Genomic DNA, 18,566 nt, shown 5'->3' on the forward strand with positions numbered 1-18,566 from the left:
ATTGACCATATAAATGTGGGTTTATTTAGGGCCTAGCTCTTCTGTTCCATTGATCTATGTGTCTGTTTTTATGCCAATGCCATACTATTTTGATTACTAGAACTTTATAATATAGTTTGAAGTCAGAGTACATGATGCCTCCAGCTTTTTGCTCTTTCTAAGATAGCACTGGCTGTTTGGAGTTTGTGGGTCAAAGTAAATTTTAGAGGTTTTTCTATTTCTATGAAAAATGCCATTGGAATTTTGATAGGGGTCGGACACAAATGAACGACTGAACTGAACTGATGTTGAATCTTTAGATTACTGTGTATATGGGGACATTTTAACAATATATTTATTTGAAAAAGTTGGCTTAAAGCTCAACATTCAGAAAACAAAGATCATGGCATCTGGTCCCATCACTTCATGGGAAATAGATGGGGAAACAGTGGAAACTGTCAGACTTTATTTTTGGGGGCTCCAAAATCACTGCAGATGGTGACTGCAGCCATGAAATGAAAAGACGCTTACTCCTTGGAAGGAAAGTTATGACCAACCTAGATAGCATATTCAAAAGCAGAGACATTACCTTGCCAACAAAGGTTTGTCTAGTCGAGGCTATGGTTTTTCCAGTGGTCATCTATGGATGTGAGAGTTAAACTATGAAGAAGGCTGAACACTGAAGAATTGATGCTTTTGAACTGTGGTGTTGGAGAAGACTCTTGAGAGTCCCTTGGACTGCAAAGAGATCCAACCAGTCCATTCTGAAGGAGATCAGCTCTGGGATTTCTTTGGAAGGAATGATGCTAAAGCTGAAACTCCAGTACTTTGCCCACCTCATGTGAAGAGTTGACTCATTGGAAAAGACTCTGATGCTGGGAGGGATTGGGGGCAGGAGAAGGGGAGGACAGAGGATGAGATAGCTGGATGGTATCACTGACTCGATGGACGTGACTCTGGGTGAACTCCGGGAGTTGGTGATGGACAGGGAGGCCTGGAGTGCTTCGATTCATGAGGTTGCAAAGAGTCGGACACGACTGAGCGACTGAACTGAACTGAACGGAATCCATTCTTATGGAATATCTTTGCAACTAGTTGTGTCTTCAGCTTCTTTCATCAATATCTGATAGTTTTCAGTATATCAGTCTTTCACTTCATTAGTTTAATTTATTCCTATTCTTTTTGATGTTATTTTAAATGGAATTTTTCCTAATTTCTCTCTCTTATAATTCATTATTAGTGTGTAGATCTTGCAACCTTACTGAATTTGTTTATTTAGTTCCAACAAGTTTTTGGATGGTACCTTTAAGATTTTCTATACATAATATTGTGTCATCTGCAAATAACAACAGTTTACTTATTCCTTTCTGATTTGGATGACTTTTACTTCTTCTTGCCTAATTCCTCTACCTAGGACTTCCAACATTATGTTGAATAGAAGTAGAAAGAGTGGGTGTTCTTGCTTTGTCCCTGATTTTAGGGGGAAAGTTCTGTTCCTTATTTTAGGTGAAAAGTTTTCACTGTGGTTTTTTGTTAGTTTGTTTTACTGTTGAATATGATGTTAGCTATGGGCTTGTCATTTAGCTTTATTATGTTGAGGTATATTTCTTCTATAGCCTCTTCATTGAGACTTCTTATTGTAAATGGATGTTGAACTTTGTCAAGTGTTTTTCTGTATCTAGAGATGATTATATGAATTTATCCTTTATTTTATTAATGTGGTATCACATTGATTTGTGGATACTGAACTATCCTTACATTCCTAGAATAAATCCTACTTTATCATTGGATATGATCCTTTAATGTATTGTTAAGTTCAGTTTGCTAATATTTTGTTGAGGATTTTTACATCTATATTCTTGAAGGATATAGACCTGTAAATTTCTTTTCTTGTGGTATTCTTATCTCATTCTGGTATCAGTAATGCTAGTCTCATAGAATGAGTTTGGAAGTGTACCTTCTATTTTTTAGAATAAATGATAAGGTTTGGTATTCTCCCTTAAATATTTGGTTGAACTCACTAGTTAAGCCACCTGGTCCTGGACTTTTGTTAGGAAGTTTTTCATTACTGACTCAATCTCCTTACTACTAGCTGGTCTGGTAAGATTTTCCATTTCTTCTTCATTCAGTCTTGGTAAGTTTCTGGGAATTTATTCTGGGATGCCCAATTTGGTATATGACTGTTCATAGTAATTATGATCCTTCATAATTTTTGGTATCAATAGTAACATCTCCTCTTTTGTTTCTGATTTTGAGCCCTACTTTTCTTGATGAATGTAGTGAATGTTTTCTCAATTTTATCTTTTCATAACACTTAGTTTTTTAAAAAAAAAAACTTTCCTATCATCTTTTTAGGTTTTAGTTCATTTATTTCCACTCTGATTCTTGCTTTTTCCTTAGTTTTACTAACTTTGGGCTTCATTTGTTCTTTTTCCAGTTCCTTAAGATGAAACGTTTTTCTTATTTCTTTATGTAGATGGTTATTGCTGTGAACTTCCCTCTTAGAACTGCTTTTGCTGCATTCCATAGTTTTGGTATGTTGTATTTCCATTTGCATGTATCTCAAGGTAATTTTTTATTTCTTTGACCATTGGTTGTCCAGTAGTATGTTGTAAATCTCCACATATTAGTGAATTTTTCAGTTTTTTTCTTATAATTGACTTCTGGTTTCATACCATTGTGGTTGGAAAAGATGCTGACATGATTTCAGTCTTTAAATTTATTAAGGCTTGTTTGTGGCCTAACATATGATCTATCCTGGAGAATGTTCCACATATACTTGAGAAGAATGTTGATTCTGTTACTTGTTCTGAAGTGTTTCTATCTAGTCTACCATGTTGTTTATGATCAATGTTTCCTTATTGATTTTCTGTATGGATCTATCCATTGATGAAAGTGAAGTGTTAAAGTTCTCTACTATTATTATACTATAAGTCCCCTACATACAGACCTTCAATGTGCAAACTTTCAAAGATGTGAACATGCATCTGGTTCCAGCAAGGGAGCAGAAAGTGTATCGTCAACATCATGCATGAGTGAAATTGCAGCTTCCCCTCTGTCTCCTGTTGCTGATGATTCTTCAGCTCTACCATCTCCCACCTTCTCCCTTCCTCCTCCCCTTCCTTCCAAGAAGGAAGCAGGAGAAGCAAGACTCCAAGTAACTCTTCTGGCTCGATTCCAGCCCCTGTATGCCAGGTGTTGTACGGTACTGCTGTATTTTCAAGATACTGTACTATAAGATTTTAAATGTTTTCTTTACTTTTTGTGCTTGTTTTTTAGGTATTATTGGGTGAAAAGTATTATAAAACTATTAGAGTACTATATAGCCAACGGTGTTAGTTGAGTACCTAGGTTAATTTCAGGCTTCCCTGGTGACACTTGTGGTAAAGAATCCACTGCCAATGCAGGAGACATAAGAGACACAGGTTTGATCCCTGGCTCAGGAAGATCCCCTGGAGGAGAAAATGTCAACCTACTCCAGTGTTCTTGCCTGGAGAATCCCATGGACAGAGGAGCCTGGTAGGCTACAGTCCAAAAGGTAGAAAAGAATAGGAGACAACTGAAGCAACTTCAGGAGAAATATCAATAACCTCAGATATGCAGATGACACCACCCTTATGGCAGAAAGTGAAGAGGAACTAAAAAGCCTACTGATGAAGGTGAAAGAGGAGTGAAAAAGTTGGCTTAAAACTCAACATTCAGAAAACTAAGATCATGGCATCTGGTCCCATCACTTCATGGGAAATAGATGGGGAAACAGTGGAAACAGTGTCAGACTTTATTTTTGGGGGCTCTAAAATCACTGCAGATGGTGACTGCAGCCATGAAATGAAAAGACGCTTACTCCTTGGAAGGAAAGTTATGACCAACCTAGATAGCATATTCAAAAGCAGAGACATTACTTTGCCAATAAAGGTCTGTCTAGTCAAGGCTATGGTTTTTCCTGTGGTCATGTATGGATGTGAGAGTTGGACTGTGAAGAAGGCTGAGCGCCAAAGAATTGATGCTTTTGAACTGTGGTGTTGGAGAAGACTCTTGAGAGTCCCTTGGACTGCAAGGAGATCTAACCAGTCCATTCTGAAGGAGATCAGCCCTGGGATTCCTTTGGAAGGAATGATGCTAAAGCTGAAACTCCAGTACTTTGGCCACCTCATGCGAAGAGTTGACTCATTGGAAAAGACTCTGATGCTGGGAGGGATTGGGGGCAGGAGGAGAAGGGGACGACAGAGGATGAGATGGCTGGATGGCATCACTGACTCGATGGACATGAGTCTGAGTGGACTCCAGGAATTGGTGATGGACAGGGAGGCCTGGCGTGCTACGATTCATGGGGTCACAAAGAGTCGGACACAACTGAGTAACTGAACTGAAGCGACTTAGCACCCCACATACAAATTGGACTTACGAATGTACTCTTTGAACAGAACTCGTTCATATGTAGAGGATTTATATGTTGTTGTTGTTTAGTAACTAAGTTGTGTCCGACTCTTTGCAGCTCCATGTAGCCTGCCAGGCTCCTCTGTCCATGGAATTTCCCAGGCAAGAATACTGGAGTGGGTAGCCATTTCCTTCTCCAGGGAATCTTCCTGACCCAGAGATTGAACCTGGGTCTCCTGCATTGCAGGCAGATTCTTTATTATCTGAACCACGAGGGAAGTTGATTTCTGTATATTAGATAAAACAACCATCTCTCCCAGTCTTAGGGCTTCCCAGGTGGCACAGTGGTAAAGAATCTGCCTGCCAATGTAGGAGACACAAGATATGCAGGTTTGATCACTGCATTGGGAAGATCCCCTGGAGTAGGAAATGGCAACCCACTCCAGTATTCTTGCCTGGAGAGAGTCCATGGACAGAGGAGCCTGGCAGGCTACAGCCCATGGGGTCACAAGGAGTCAGTGGCAAAAAGTCCATCCTTAAAGGAGTAAACTCATGTTGGAGATGAGCCTTTTTGTTAAACCTTGCCTACCTCTCTTTTGTCGTCATATTAGTAGTCGTCTTCTAGAGTAGGCATGCTCATGCTTGTACATACTGATGCATCATTACTTCACTGTAAACTTTTTATAAGCTATTTTTATTATGTTATTTTTAATGTGTCTTTTAATTTTATTTTTAATTTTTCTCTTTCATATTAGAATTAGGGCAACATTGTTTATTTTTAACGGTGTGTATTATCTATGAATTCTCTTTGGTATGTCAAAGGGATAATAACAACATTTGCTTTTAAAAAGGAAGTGTTGGCTTTAAGAACCAGTGTCCTAGACGAAAAGGACAAAGCCTTCCCCTGCCTAATGAGCGTCAATTTGCCAACTTCACAAGGAGGACCTTGATCATCTACAATGGGTCAGATCCCACCCCTGAGCCCAGACTCAATGTGGCTAGAAGGAAGTGCTCTTCTTGGCTAGTCTGGGTAGCTGAACATGCTTGGAGTAGGGGCCAGGAAGGAAGCAGGAGAAGCAAGACTCCAAGTTAAACACCCCCACTAGAGACATGTGGAGTTGAGGAGGGGTCCCCAACATAAAACTTGAGTGCTGCTTCTGCATGAAAGCAGAAGCAAAGCTGGTTAGGCTAAGGTAACAGTTGTGCTCAAAAACCAGTTTACCCATGACTTAGAACCTAAGTGATGGAGAAACATTGATGGAACATTCTCTACCACAGCCTCTAGAGTTTACCACACCAACCCATAACGAACCAGATTCCTAAGGATAAAGAGAAACAGAGAGTTATCATTAAAATGCAAGAAAAACTGCAAGAGAAAGCCATGATCCCTGTCTAAACTGCACTGATGATGCAATAATAACAAAGCTTTCATCTAAAATTGGCAGGAATTCCAGCTATGCTGTGCACACGCACAGTGGGAGATGGCGACCCCCCAGAGCCGGACTTGGCAGCTCAGCTCCTCCGTTGAATGTTAAATCAGTCCCCAGGAAACACTAGCAAAGCACTAATTTTGGTAACCCTTGGCTGCACAGAAGCAACTGTGCATAATAATGGCCCTCTAGGGAATTGTATCCACTCACTTGTAAGTACCAAGGAAAGGACTGCATTGTTCTTATCAACTGGTGGCCCATCTGACGTCCCTCCTCGTGGGCTGCTGACTCTGTCTTTTATAAAAGAAGGCCTTGGGAGACCTATAAATGTCACACCTCCCAGATGGGTTTTGCATGGAACTTGGGAGTGAACAATTGAGTCTGGAATACTGATATTCTAATTTGCTGATGGAGGGGGCTTTATCTGGTTAATAATTTATTTCCCTTTATTTGATAAACATGTATTGAGCATACTCCATGGCCTGGCACAGTATCTAGCAATACAAAGACTTGAGAATCACAGTCTAGTGGGGTGATCACGTCTACAGACGGATGTGCTGCCCAACACAATGGGCCCTTCCCCACCCCTGCTCCCGCCTCCACTTCACTCCACCCCAAGTTTCCATTCCTTTTTTTCTTCTGGCCCCACCAGCTGTCTTCTGCCTCAGGGTCTTGTGTTTTGCTATTTTCTCAGCTCAGAATATTTGAGGGATCCCATCCTCTTTATTGGTGGGTCAGACCTCAGAGAGTAAAGAATCTGCCTGCAATTGCAGGAGACCCAGGTTCAATCCCTGGGTCAGGAAGATCGCTGGAGAAGGGAATGGCTACCCACTCAAGTATTCTTGCCCGGAGAAACACAGAGGAGCCTAATGGGCTATCCAGTCCATGGGGTCACAAAGAGTAGGACACAATTGAGCCACTAACACTTTTTCTTTCACTCTTTCCTCTCTGCACTTCAGTTCAGTCGCTCAGTCATGTCTGACTCTTTGCGACCCCATGAATCGAAGCATGCCAGGCCTCCCTGTCCATCACCAACTCCTGGAGTTCACCCAAACTCATGTGCATCGAGTCAGTGATGCCATCCAGCCATCTCATCCTCTGTCGTCCCCTTCTCCTCCTGCCTTCAATCTTTCCCAGCATCAGGGTCTTTTCCAATGATTCAGCTCTTCACATCAGGTGGCCAAAGTACTGGAGTTTCAGTTTCAGCATCAGTCCTTCCAATGAACACCCAGGACTGATCTCCTTTAGGATGGACTGGTTGGATCTCCTTGCAGTCCAGGGGACTCTCAAGAGTCTTCTCCAACACCACAGTTCAAAAGCATCAATTCTTTGGCGCTCAGCTTTCTTCACAGTCCAACTCTCACATCCATACATGACCACCGGAAAAACCATAGCCTTGACTAGATGGACCTTTGTTGGCAAAGTAATGTCTCTGTTTTTTAATATGCTATCTAGGTTGGTCATAACTTTCCTTCCAAGGAGCAAGTGTCTTTTATTTCATGGCTGCAGTCACCATCTGCAGTGATTTTGGAGCCCCCCAAAATAAAGTCTGACACTGTTTCTCTGCACTTAGGTCTCTGCATAAATGTCACCTCCTCGAGAGCCCTTTTCTGACCACCTTAGCTAAAATAACAATCCTCCTTTTCCTTCCCAGACTTTTGTTCTCTTACTCCCACCATTTTTATTCCCTGACTCACTTTGATTTGTTATTATAAAATTATCAGTTTCTGAGGTTAAAATAATCGTTAATTTCCCCTGTTCTCTATTCATCTGAAATTAGTCTAAATATTTTATATATATTAACTCTTTTCATTCTTCTAACAACTTTATGAGTTGGTACTAACCTAGCTATTACAATTTTTTTAACATTAAAAAATATTCATTTATTTATTTGGCTGCACCAGGTCTTAGTGGCAGCATGCAGGAGCTTTGATCTTTTAGTTCTGCCACACAGAATCTTTAGTTGCGGCATACGAATTCTTAGCTGTGGAGTGTGGGATATACTTCCCTGAGCAGGAATTGAACCCAGGCCACTTGCATTGGGAGTGTGGAGTCTTAGTCACTGAGCCACCAGAGAAGTCCTACAATTCCTTTTTCACACATGAGGAAACAGAAGCAAGAGAGGGTAAGTAATTTGTCCATGTGAGTGTGTGCTAAGTCACTCAGTCATGTCTGATTCTTTGTGACCCCATGGACGATAGCCCACCATGCTCCTCTGTCCATGGGATTCTCCAGGCAAGAATATTGGAGTGGGTTGCCATGCCCTCCTCCAGGGGATCTTTACTACCCAGGGATCTGTCTCTTATGTCTCTTGCATTGGCAGGCGGGCTCTCTACCACTGGCACCACCTGGGAACTTGTCCAAGGTCACACCAAACTGGGACTTAGATTCCAGCTAGTTCAAGCCCATGTTCTTAACCACTAGGCCATATAGCTGCTCTTCACACTGTTGTTGACTGATTTTCTTCCTTATTTGGCTGTCAACTGTCTCCCTTCTGGACTGTTAAGTGCCAGTAGGGCAGAGAGGTGTCTGAGCCACCACTTTGTACCTACCTCCAGGGCCTAAGGAATGACTTGTGCAGGAAAAGCACTCAACAAACACTGGAGGAAAAAACTGCTGCTCCTGAGTATTCCTGCCCTGGCCCCTGAGTACTCTAAGACTTAAAAAGAATTTCTGAATCACCACAAGAATAGAAAGACTTCGGAGATTTTAGCCTGTACCCACATTTGATGAGCATCAGCAATGGATCTCAACCCTGGCTGCACAGTGCAGACACCTGCGAGCTGTCAAAATTCCAAGACCTGGGTCTTATCCCGGGCCCATTACATCAGAGTCTCTGCATGGGACCCTGGACTCACTGTTGATAAAGCCCCACAGAGGAATCCATTGGGCAGCCAAGTTTGAGAGCCACACCCAAGATTGAGTCTGATCAAGTGGTGAGATAATCGGAGGGAAAGTTATTGTCCCATCAAATCTGGAGATCACAAAAGACTTAGGCACTGCGTAATTTGAGTCCAGAGGAGGTGGGCCATTAAATTCCCACCCCTCCAAAACCTCTGGGGAGGGAAAAGAGTCCTTCTCATTTAAGTTCCACTTGCCCTTTCTTATTAAAAAAACAAATACACATCTCTCCCTGGATCTCTGCATCTTCAGAACTTGTTTCCTGGCCAATACTATCTGATTCACCACTAATCTCAGACTAGTCAGTGAGAGGAGATATCACCCCAGGTGAATTGAGGGGAAACTGTTTCCTTACTGAGTGTGTGCAAATTTACCCCTGTAAAGTCTTAGACTTTACATCATCTTTACTTTTATCATCTTAGAGATGATGAAGCTAAAGCAATTGTATTTATATTTTTGTATTAAATTTGAAAATAGTTTGTGTAACATTTGTCAGTTGGCGCCTACAGTGTTTGTAATGTTTGAAGGGATTGTAACATATTAGCCCTGTGGTTCCAGTGTAAAATGTGTAATTGAGTAATCAATTGTGGACTTTAGATTTTAAGTTAAAATATAATAGAATTTATCCAAATATGTTAACAATAGTCTAGTGTTCAAGATAACTAGCAAATTCTTTTCATCAGTCATCTAGTTCGTTAGATTTATCTATGATTGTTTAAGTACTAGATGATTATCCTTGTTAATCTAGCATTTGAGATGCTTTTAAAAATGTGAAATGTATAAACACAGCTTAAGATGTTTACAGAACTTGAACTAAGTTTCAGAAGAGGCTTGTGTTTACTTTAGAAATAGTAATTTACTTTGATTCCTTTCTCTCACATCCCATTCTGATCAGCAAAGCCTGTTTGCACTTCTTTTAAAAAATATCCAGAGTCCTCCTCCCTACTTAGCTTCACTCCTACACCCACCGTGATATAGCCACCGTTGTCTCTCTCCTGAGCTAAAAAAAAAAAAAACACAGGCTCCAAAGTGGTCCCTTACTTCTACCCCCATCCTCTATTAGCCAGGTCATGACACTTTTCCAACTTTTGGCACTTCCTTTTGCACTCAGGATGCTAACTCCCACCCACTGCTCCGACTTTCCTGACTCATCTCCTACCGCTCTCTCCTTTGCTTACTTCAGGTTCATGGCTGAGACAAGCATCCCAGCTCTGGGGCCTTTGCATGTCTTTGTTTCTTCTGCCAGAAATGCTCTTTTCCATGGTGGCCACATGGGTCATCCCTTGCCTTCTTGCACTCAGATGTCACCTTCTCAGAGATGTCTTCCTTGACCATCCCTGTGCAAAATCCTCCATGCCCTCTGCTCACCCCTTCACCCTCTGTCTCCCTTGTCCTACTTCATTATCTGTCTTCACAGCTCTAACCACCACCATCTGGCAGATTATATGCTGGATATTACGGTGATTTTTTTTTTTAATTTTGCACACAAAAGTTTGCCTTCAAGGATACCAAAAAAACAAAAAACAAAACAAAACAACCCTCATGCTGACATGTCAAAAACATTGATTACTGTATTCATTTGTTTAAAAATATAGAGCAGTACTGTGTAAATAACAAATATGAAAGAATGAAGTGTTTACCCCCTGCTAGGATCATTCAAAGCATGTTAACCTCTTAATTCTTACCGTTTGAGTTGATTGGTATTACTACCCCCATTTTTCAGATGAGGAAGTTGAAGCACAAAATGGTTAAAAATCTCTAAAATTGTACAACCAGAGGTGGCAGAGCAGGGATTCCAAACCAGGCCACCTGGCTCCAAGGCCAGTGCTCTTGGCCATTTTGCTAGAACATTTTTGCAAAGCCTCTTTCTCCGTGAGGTGCCGAGGGAAGGTCTAGAGTTGTCCCTGCCACCAGCGAACAGTGTCCTTGGACAAATGGCTCAACCTCCTCCCTGTTTGCATCATAGCTACTTCTCAGTTCTGTCTTTTTTTTTTTTTTTTTAAACTTTACATAATTGTATTAGTTTTGCCAAATATAAAAATGAATCCGCCACAGGTATACATGTGTTCCCCATCCTGAACCCTCCTCCGTCCTCCCTCCCCATACCATCCCTCTGGGTCGTCCCAGTGCACTAGCCCCAAGCATCCAGTATCGTGCATCGAACCTGGACTGGCAACTCGTTTCTTACATGATATTTTACATGTTTCAATGTCATTCTCCCAAATCTCCCCACCCTCTCCCTCTCCCACAGAGTCCATAAGACTGTTCTATACATCAGTGTCTCTTTTGCTGTCTCGTACACCAGGTTATTGTTACCATCTTTCTAAATTCCATATATATGCATTAGTATACTGTATTGATGTTTTTCCTTCTGGCTTACTTCACTCTGTATAATAGGCTCCAGTTTCATCCACCTCATTAGAACTGATTCAAATGTATTCTTTTTAATGGCTGAGTAATACTCCATTGTGTATAAGTACCACAGCTTTCTTATCCTTTCATCTGCTGATGGGCATCTAGGTTGCTTCCATGTCCTGGCTATTATAAATAGTGCTGCGATGAACGTTGGGGTACATGTGTCTCTTTCCCTTCTGGTTTCCTCAGTGTGTATGCCCAGCAGTGGGATTGCTGGATTATAAGGCAGTTCTATTTCCAGTTTTTTAAGGAATCTACACACTGTTCTCCATAGTGGCTGTACTAGTTTGCATTCCCACCAACAATGTAAGAGGGTTCCCTTTTCTCCACACCCTCTCCAGCATTTATTGTTTGTAGACTTTTGGATTGCAGCCATTCTGACGGGTGTGAAATGGTACCTCATAGTGGTTTTGATTTGCATTTCTCTGATAATGAGTGATGCTGAGCATCTTTTCCATGTGTTTGTTAGCCATCTGTATGTCTTCTTTGGAGAAATGTCTATTTAGTTCTTTGGCCCATTTTTTGATTGGGTCATTTATTTTTCTGGAGTTGAGCTGTAGGAGTTGCTTGTATATTTTTGAGATTAGTTGTTTGTCAGTTGCTTCATTTGCTATTATTTTCTCCCATTCTGAAGGCTGCCTTTTCACCTTGCTAATAGTTTCCTTTGATGTGCAGAAGCTTTTAAGGTTAATTAGGTCCCATTTGTTTATTTTTGCTTTTATTTCCAGTATTCTGGGAGGTGGGTCATAGAGGATCCTGCTGTGATGTATGTCGGAGAGTGTTTTGCCTATGTTCTCCTCTAGGAGTTTTATAGTTTCTGGTCTTACGTTTAGATCTTTAATCCATTTTGAGTTTATTTTTGTGTATGGTGTTAGAAAGTGTTGTAGTTTCATTCTTTTACAAGTGGTTGACCAGATTTCCCAGCACCACTTGTTAAAGAGATTGTCTTTAATCCATTGTATATTCTTGCCTCCTTTGTCAAAGATAAGGTGTCCATATGTGCGTGGATTTATCTCTGGGCTTTCTACTTTGTTCCATTGATCTATATTTCTGTCTTTGTGCCAGTACCATACTGTCTTGATGACTGTGGCTTTGTAGTAGAGCCTGAAGTCAGGTAGGTTGATTCCTCCAGTTCCATTCTTCTTTCTCAAGATCGCTTTGGCTATTCGGTCTTGATTGGCATCAGATAACAGAATTTTCTGTCTATGAAGAGATACCACAGAAAACTGAATAGGAGGAAAAATAGGTTAGAAGATCTAAAGGATTTGGCTCATGAACACACTTAGAAATGACACTTTTTCCAGAAAAAATTGACATGCACACACTTTAAAAATAATAATAATTGCTGCTTTATATAGTTTTTGCTGTACAGTATCATGAATCAGCCATATGTGTACGTGTGTGTATTTCTTTGTTTATATCCCCTCCTCTAGGTCCTCAGAGTGCAGAGCTGCGCTCTCTGTTCTCTATAGCAGCTTCCCGCTAGCTAGCTATTTTGATATGTCAGTGCTACTCTCTCAGTCTGGGGGCTTCCCTGGTGGCTCAGAGGGTAAAATGTCTGCCCGCAATGCGGGAGACCTGGGTTTGATCCCTGGGTCGGGAAGATCCCCTGGAGAAGGAAAAAGCAACCCACTCCGGTACTCTTGCCTGGAAAATCCCATGGACAGAGGAGCCTGGTAGGCTACAGTCCATAGGGTCGCAAAGAGTCGGACACGACTGAGCGACTTCACTTTCACTTTCACTCTCTCTGTTTGCCCCCCTCTTTCCCCCACTGTGTTGGTTTTGTAAACCATTTCAGGCGGCTCATAAATTCCCTATAGCTCTGGATCCTGGGATAAGAACCTCTAATATAAACTAAATCTCAGACCCTGGGAAGAATTCTGAGACAATGTGGGTCCCTTTTCTTTGAAGATATTTTGGGAAAGGCTGAGTTGTGGAAGTTTGAAACTATCCAGACGTGGTTCAGTTGGGAAAAGGGAGAAGACGGAATCCCAGCACTTCACTTCCCAAATGTCCTCCACGTCCTCTGTTAAATCCCTCAGGCGAGGCTTCTCCACCTTGGAACTGCTGGCACTTTGATAGGAAATTCCTGTGTTGCGGGGCAGCTTTGTGCCTTTTAAGATGTTTAGCAACATCTCTGATCTCTCCCACTCCATGTTCCTCCAGGCGTGACAACCAGAAATACCTCCCCACATTGCCAAATGCGCCCTGGTGTGCATCTTTTCAGATTCCACATACAAGTGATCTCATAAGATATTTGTTTTTCTTTGTCTGACTTGCTTCACTTAATATGATCATCTCTAGGTCCATCCATGTTCCTGCCAATATCATTTTCTATAGCTGAGTAATAGTCTTGTGTGTGTGTGTGTATACCACATGTTCTTTATCCGTTTATCTGTTCATGGACATTTAGCTTGCTTCCATGTCTTGGCTGTTGTAAATAGCGCAGCTGTGAACATTGGGGTGAATATATCTTTTCAAATTAGAGTTTTCATCTTTTCACCCAGGAGTGGGATTGCAGGATCATATGGTAACTCTATTTTTAGTTTTTTAAGGAACATCATACTGTTCTCCACAGTGGTTGCAAAAATTTGCATTCCCACCAGGGCTCCCTTTTCTCCATACCCTTTCCAGCATTTATTATTTGTAGTAGGTTCTTGTTTTGTTATCCAATCTGCCATTCTATGTCTTTTTATTAGTGCGCTTAGTCTATTGACATTTAAAGTAATTATAAGTACATGTTTATTGCCACTTCAATTCTTGCTTTCCGGTTAATTTTGTAGTTCTTTTTTTCTTTCTTCTTCTTGTTTTTCCTTTTGTGATTTGATGGATTTCTTTTGTGTTATGCTTGAGTTCCTTTCCTCTAGATTTTTGTGAATCCGCAACATACTCTTGCTTTGGGGTCACCCTGGTTTTCAAGTATGCTAACCTAATAACTCTATCTACTTACTTTTAGACTGATAGTCATGTAAGTCCAAACAGATTTTAAATGATCTACATTTTCTTGCTCCCCACCCTCACATTTTGTGATTTAGATGTTCTATTTTATATCTTCATACCCATCATTTTGCTGCTCATTGTAATTATGATCGCTTTCAGGAAAACTTTTTTAATCTATATACTGGCTTATTTAAGTGATCTTCAATCTTTTTATATATTTGCCTTTCCTTTGTTGTTTTTCCCTTTCCTATAGATTCTTGTTTCTCTTCTATTTAGAGAAGACTTTTTAATTTCTTATAGTTTAGGTTTAATATTGCTGTATTGTTTTAGTTTTTGCTTGTCTGAGAAATTCTTTATCTCCTTCTATTCTAAATGATGATCTTACTGGGTAGAGTATCCTAGGTTGAATATTTTTCCCTTTCAGGACTTTAAATATGTCTTGCCACTCCGTTCTGGCCTACCAAGTTCTGTACAGAAATCAGCTGATAGCATTATGGGGGTCCCCTAGAAACTGACTCTCTTGTTTTTCTCCTGCTGCCTTAGAATCCTCCCTTTAACTTTTGCCATCTTACTTACAATATGCCTTGGTGTGGGTCTCTGTGGGTTCATCTTGTTTCGGGCTCTCTGAATGTTTCCTTTTGAAAGTTTGGAAAGTCTACAGCCATAAAGTCTTCAGATATATTTCCATCCCCTTTTCTCTTTCTCCCCTTTCTGGAACCCCTATTATGTGTAGGCTGGCATGCTTTTTATTAATATTATCCCAGAGATCTCATCTGTTGCTTTGATTTTTTTTTTCATTTGTCTATCTACTGCTATGATTGGGTGATTTCCATTATTCTGTTTTCCGTATCACTTATTCATTCTTCTGTATTATTTCATCTGCTAGTCATTGCCTTTACCTCAGTTTTTTCTTGGCAACTGAGTTGTCTAATTTTGATTGCTTCCTCTTTCTAGTTTCTAATTCCTTGTTACAGTCATCTGCATTTCTGTCAACAGTCTTTCTTAATTCCTTTAGCTGTCCACCAGGAGGTGTGACTCTGTGGCAACCCCCACCACCTGGTGTGTGTGTCCACAAAGTTTCTGCTGCTGGAACTGCCCCCAGACCCAACCCCTCTGGAGGAGCGCTAGTAATCAGCTCAGACATCAGTCTCACCTCTGGCCAACCTGAGGTCCTCAAGTCCACTGAAGCCCGCCTGCTGTGGAAGTACCTCTAATGGGCCCTGAGGTCAGCTCCCCCTCGGGCACAAGCCCTCTCAAAGCCCCAGGTGGCTGGAACCCAGCTGGGCCATGAACATGCTGACGGTGAGGCGTGTAATGGCAGACCTGTACCCTGCCCTTCATGTAGGCATAAAGGCGCTTCTCTGGTGGACCCTTGCTCTGTCCTGCTTGTATTCATAATGACAGCTCAGACCACACCACAGGCACAGCCAGAGTCCTCTCCCCAGTTCTGCTAGCTGTAGCCCAAGCTTCAGCACCCAGCTGCTGCAAAGGAGCTTCCTGGGGCCGTGGAAACTTTCCTCTTTCACTGCTTCCTCCCAGGGGCTTAGGTTCCATCCTGATTTTTCTTTTTTCTTTTCTTTTTCATCCTACCTGGTTATGTGGGGATCTTTCTTGCCGCTTTGGTTGTATAGGAGATCTTCTGCCAGCTTTCAACTGGTACTCTGTGAGAATTGTCCCACACGTTAGATGTATTTTTGATGTGTTCATTGGTGGGAGGCGAGCTCCACATTCTTCTACTCTGCCATCTTGATCTCTCCCCCATCTTTTCTGTTTCCAAAGTTGATGCATATTTTTATATCAAGATTTAACTGCCGCAGAGCCTTTCATTAGTTTCAGGTATGGACATAACGATTCAGTAAACATATGTATTGTGAAAGGATCACCATAAGGCTAGTGAACATCCATCACCACACACAATGTTTTTTTCTTTGTAAAGAGAACTTTTAAGATCTACTCATTTAGCAAGTTTCAGATATAGGATACACTCATTAATTATGGGGGCTTCTCAGGCAGCACAGCAGTAAAAAAAAACAATCTGCCTGTCAATACAGGAGACACAAGAGATGTGGGTACAGTCCCTGGGTTGGGAAGATCTTCTGGAGGAAGAAATGGCACCCCACTCCTATATTCTTGCCTGGAAAATTCTATGGACAGAGGGGGCTGGCAGGCTACAGTCCAAGGGGTCACGAAGAATCAGACATGACTGAGCACACACACACATTATTAACTGTAATCACTGTGCTGCATATCACATGCCTGAGACTCATTTATTTTAGAAGAGTTTGTACTGTTTAACTCCCTTCACCCATTTCCCCACTCCCTATTCCCCTACTTCTGTTAACTACCAATTTGTTCTCTGTACCCGTGAGCTCAATTTTTTAATTAGTGTGCTTTGTGTGTTTTTTAGAAATTCCACAAAATTTAAGTTGTGATTGTCCACTGGGAGCCTGGTTGTGACTGGAACTTCACTGTGGTTTTGATTTGCATTTCCCTGTCAGTTAGTGATGTTGATTACCTTCTCATGTGCCTGTTAGCCATCTGTATGTCTTCTTTGGGAAAATGTTTATTCAAATCCTCTGCCTATTTAAAAAATCAGATTGTTTATTGAGTTGTATGGGAGTGAAAGTGAAAGTCACTCAGTGGTGTCTGACTCTTTTCGACCCCATGAACTATATAGTCCATGAAATTCTCCAGGCCAGAATATTGGAGTGGGTAGCCTTTTCCTTCTCCAGGGGATCTTCCCAACCCAGATATCAAACCCAGTTTTCCCACATTACAGGTGGATTCTTTACTAGCTGAGCCACAAAAGAAGCCCAAGAATACTGGAGTGGGTAGCCTATCACTTCTCCAGGGGATCTTCCCAACCCAGGAATTGAACCAGGGTCTCCTGCATTGCAGGCTAATTCTTTACCAACTGAGCTATCAGGAAAGCATTGAGTTGTATGAGTTCTTTCTATATTTTGAATATTAACTCCTTATCAGATACATGATTTGCAAATATTTTCTCCCATGGTCAGGTTGCCTTTTTCACTTTGTTGATGGTTTTCCTATGCTGTGCAGAAGTGTTTTAGTTTAATGTAGTCCCACCTTCTTTTTTTTTGCTTTTGTTGCCTTTGACCTTTTATTGAAAAAAATCAACCCTTCCCATCAGAAGAAGAGTCGAGTTAATAAAGACAAGAGAGAATCAATTCCCACTGAGAGAATAACAGAGTTGTCATTTGTGTGTAGGACTTTGTGATCTTCAGGTGTCTAGTGGTGAAATAGAAAATTCCATAAATTATGATTTGTCATGCAATGCCCCCCTGTGGACTATTGCAACAAGAAGTCTCAGTGTTTACATTTCTTTCAGATCTTTTAGCCGGCACCATCTTATTATCAGTTCACCTGTCTTAAAATAGTACACATGGAGCACATTTTAGTCCTTAGAAATACAAGAACAGAGAACGCACCTTAAAAGGTGGCATTTACAGAACTAGTGGAATATCAGGAACAGATTTTCTCAAGGTCAGAGAGATCTGGTAACAATGTCGTCTTTCCTGTTGCCATCACAAACGGATCCAGCTGCATCAGCCTTTCCTCATCCCTTCACTGACCATTTTCAGTTGGTGGTAACAAATGTTGGTGAGGATATAGAGGGAAGGGAACCCTTATAACGTCACTGATGAGAATGTCAGTTGGCCAAGTCATTATAGAAAAATTATGAAGGTTCCTCAAAAGCTAGAACTGTCATATGATACAGCAATCTCACTCCTGGGCCTGTATCCAGGGAAAAGAGTTGGTGAAGCCATGCTCTGTGGTCGTATTACTACGGCGTCGTAAGTGCTCTGGCCACAGATGAACTTGAGGGCTCCCTCCTCCCCTTTTGCTGTCTCTCTTCCTACACAAGACTGGGAGCTGACTGTGGCTCAGATCATGAGCTCCTTATTGCCAAATTCAGACTTAAATTGAAGAAAGTAGGGAAAACCACTAGACCATTTAGGTATGACCTAAATCAAATTCCTTATGATTATACAGTGGAAGTGAGAAATAGATTTAAGGGCCTAGATCTGATAGATAGAGTGCCTGATGAACTATGGACGGAGGTTCGTGACATTGTACAGGAGACAGGGATCAAGACCATCCCCATGGAAAACAAATGCAAAAAAGCAAAATGGCTGTATGGGGAGGCCTTACAAATAGCTGTGAAAAGAGAAGCGAAAAGCAAAGGAGAAAAGGAAAGATATAAGCATCTGAATGCTGAGTTCCAAAGAATAGCAAGAAGAGATGCCTTCCTCAGTGATCAGTGCAAAGAAATAGAGGAAAACAACAGAATGGGAAAGACTAGAGATCTCTTCAAGAAAATTAGAGATACCAAGGGAACATTTCATGCAAAGACAGGCTCCATAAAGGACAGAAATGGTATGGACCTAACAGAAGCAGAAGATATTAAGAAGAGGTGACAAGAATACACAGAAGAACTGTACAAAAAAGATCTTCATGACCAAGATAACCATGATGGTGTGATCACTGACCTAGAGCCAGACG

The sequence above is a fragment of the Bos grunniens genome, chromosome 14 (genome assembly GCF_055505025.1).
Source record: "Bos grunniens cultivar Pamir isolate PY7600 chromosome 14, Bosgru_T2T1.0, whole genome shotgun sequence".
Lineage (NCBI taxonomy): Eukaryota > Metazoa > Chordata > Mammalia > Artiodactyla > Bovidae > Bos > Bos grunniens.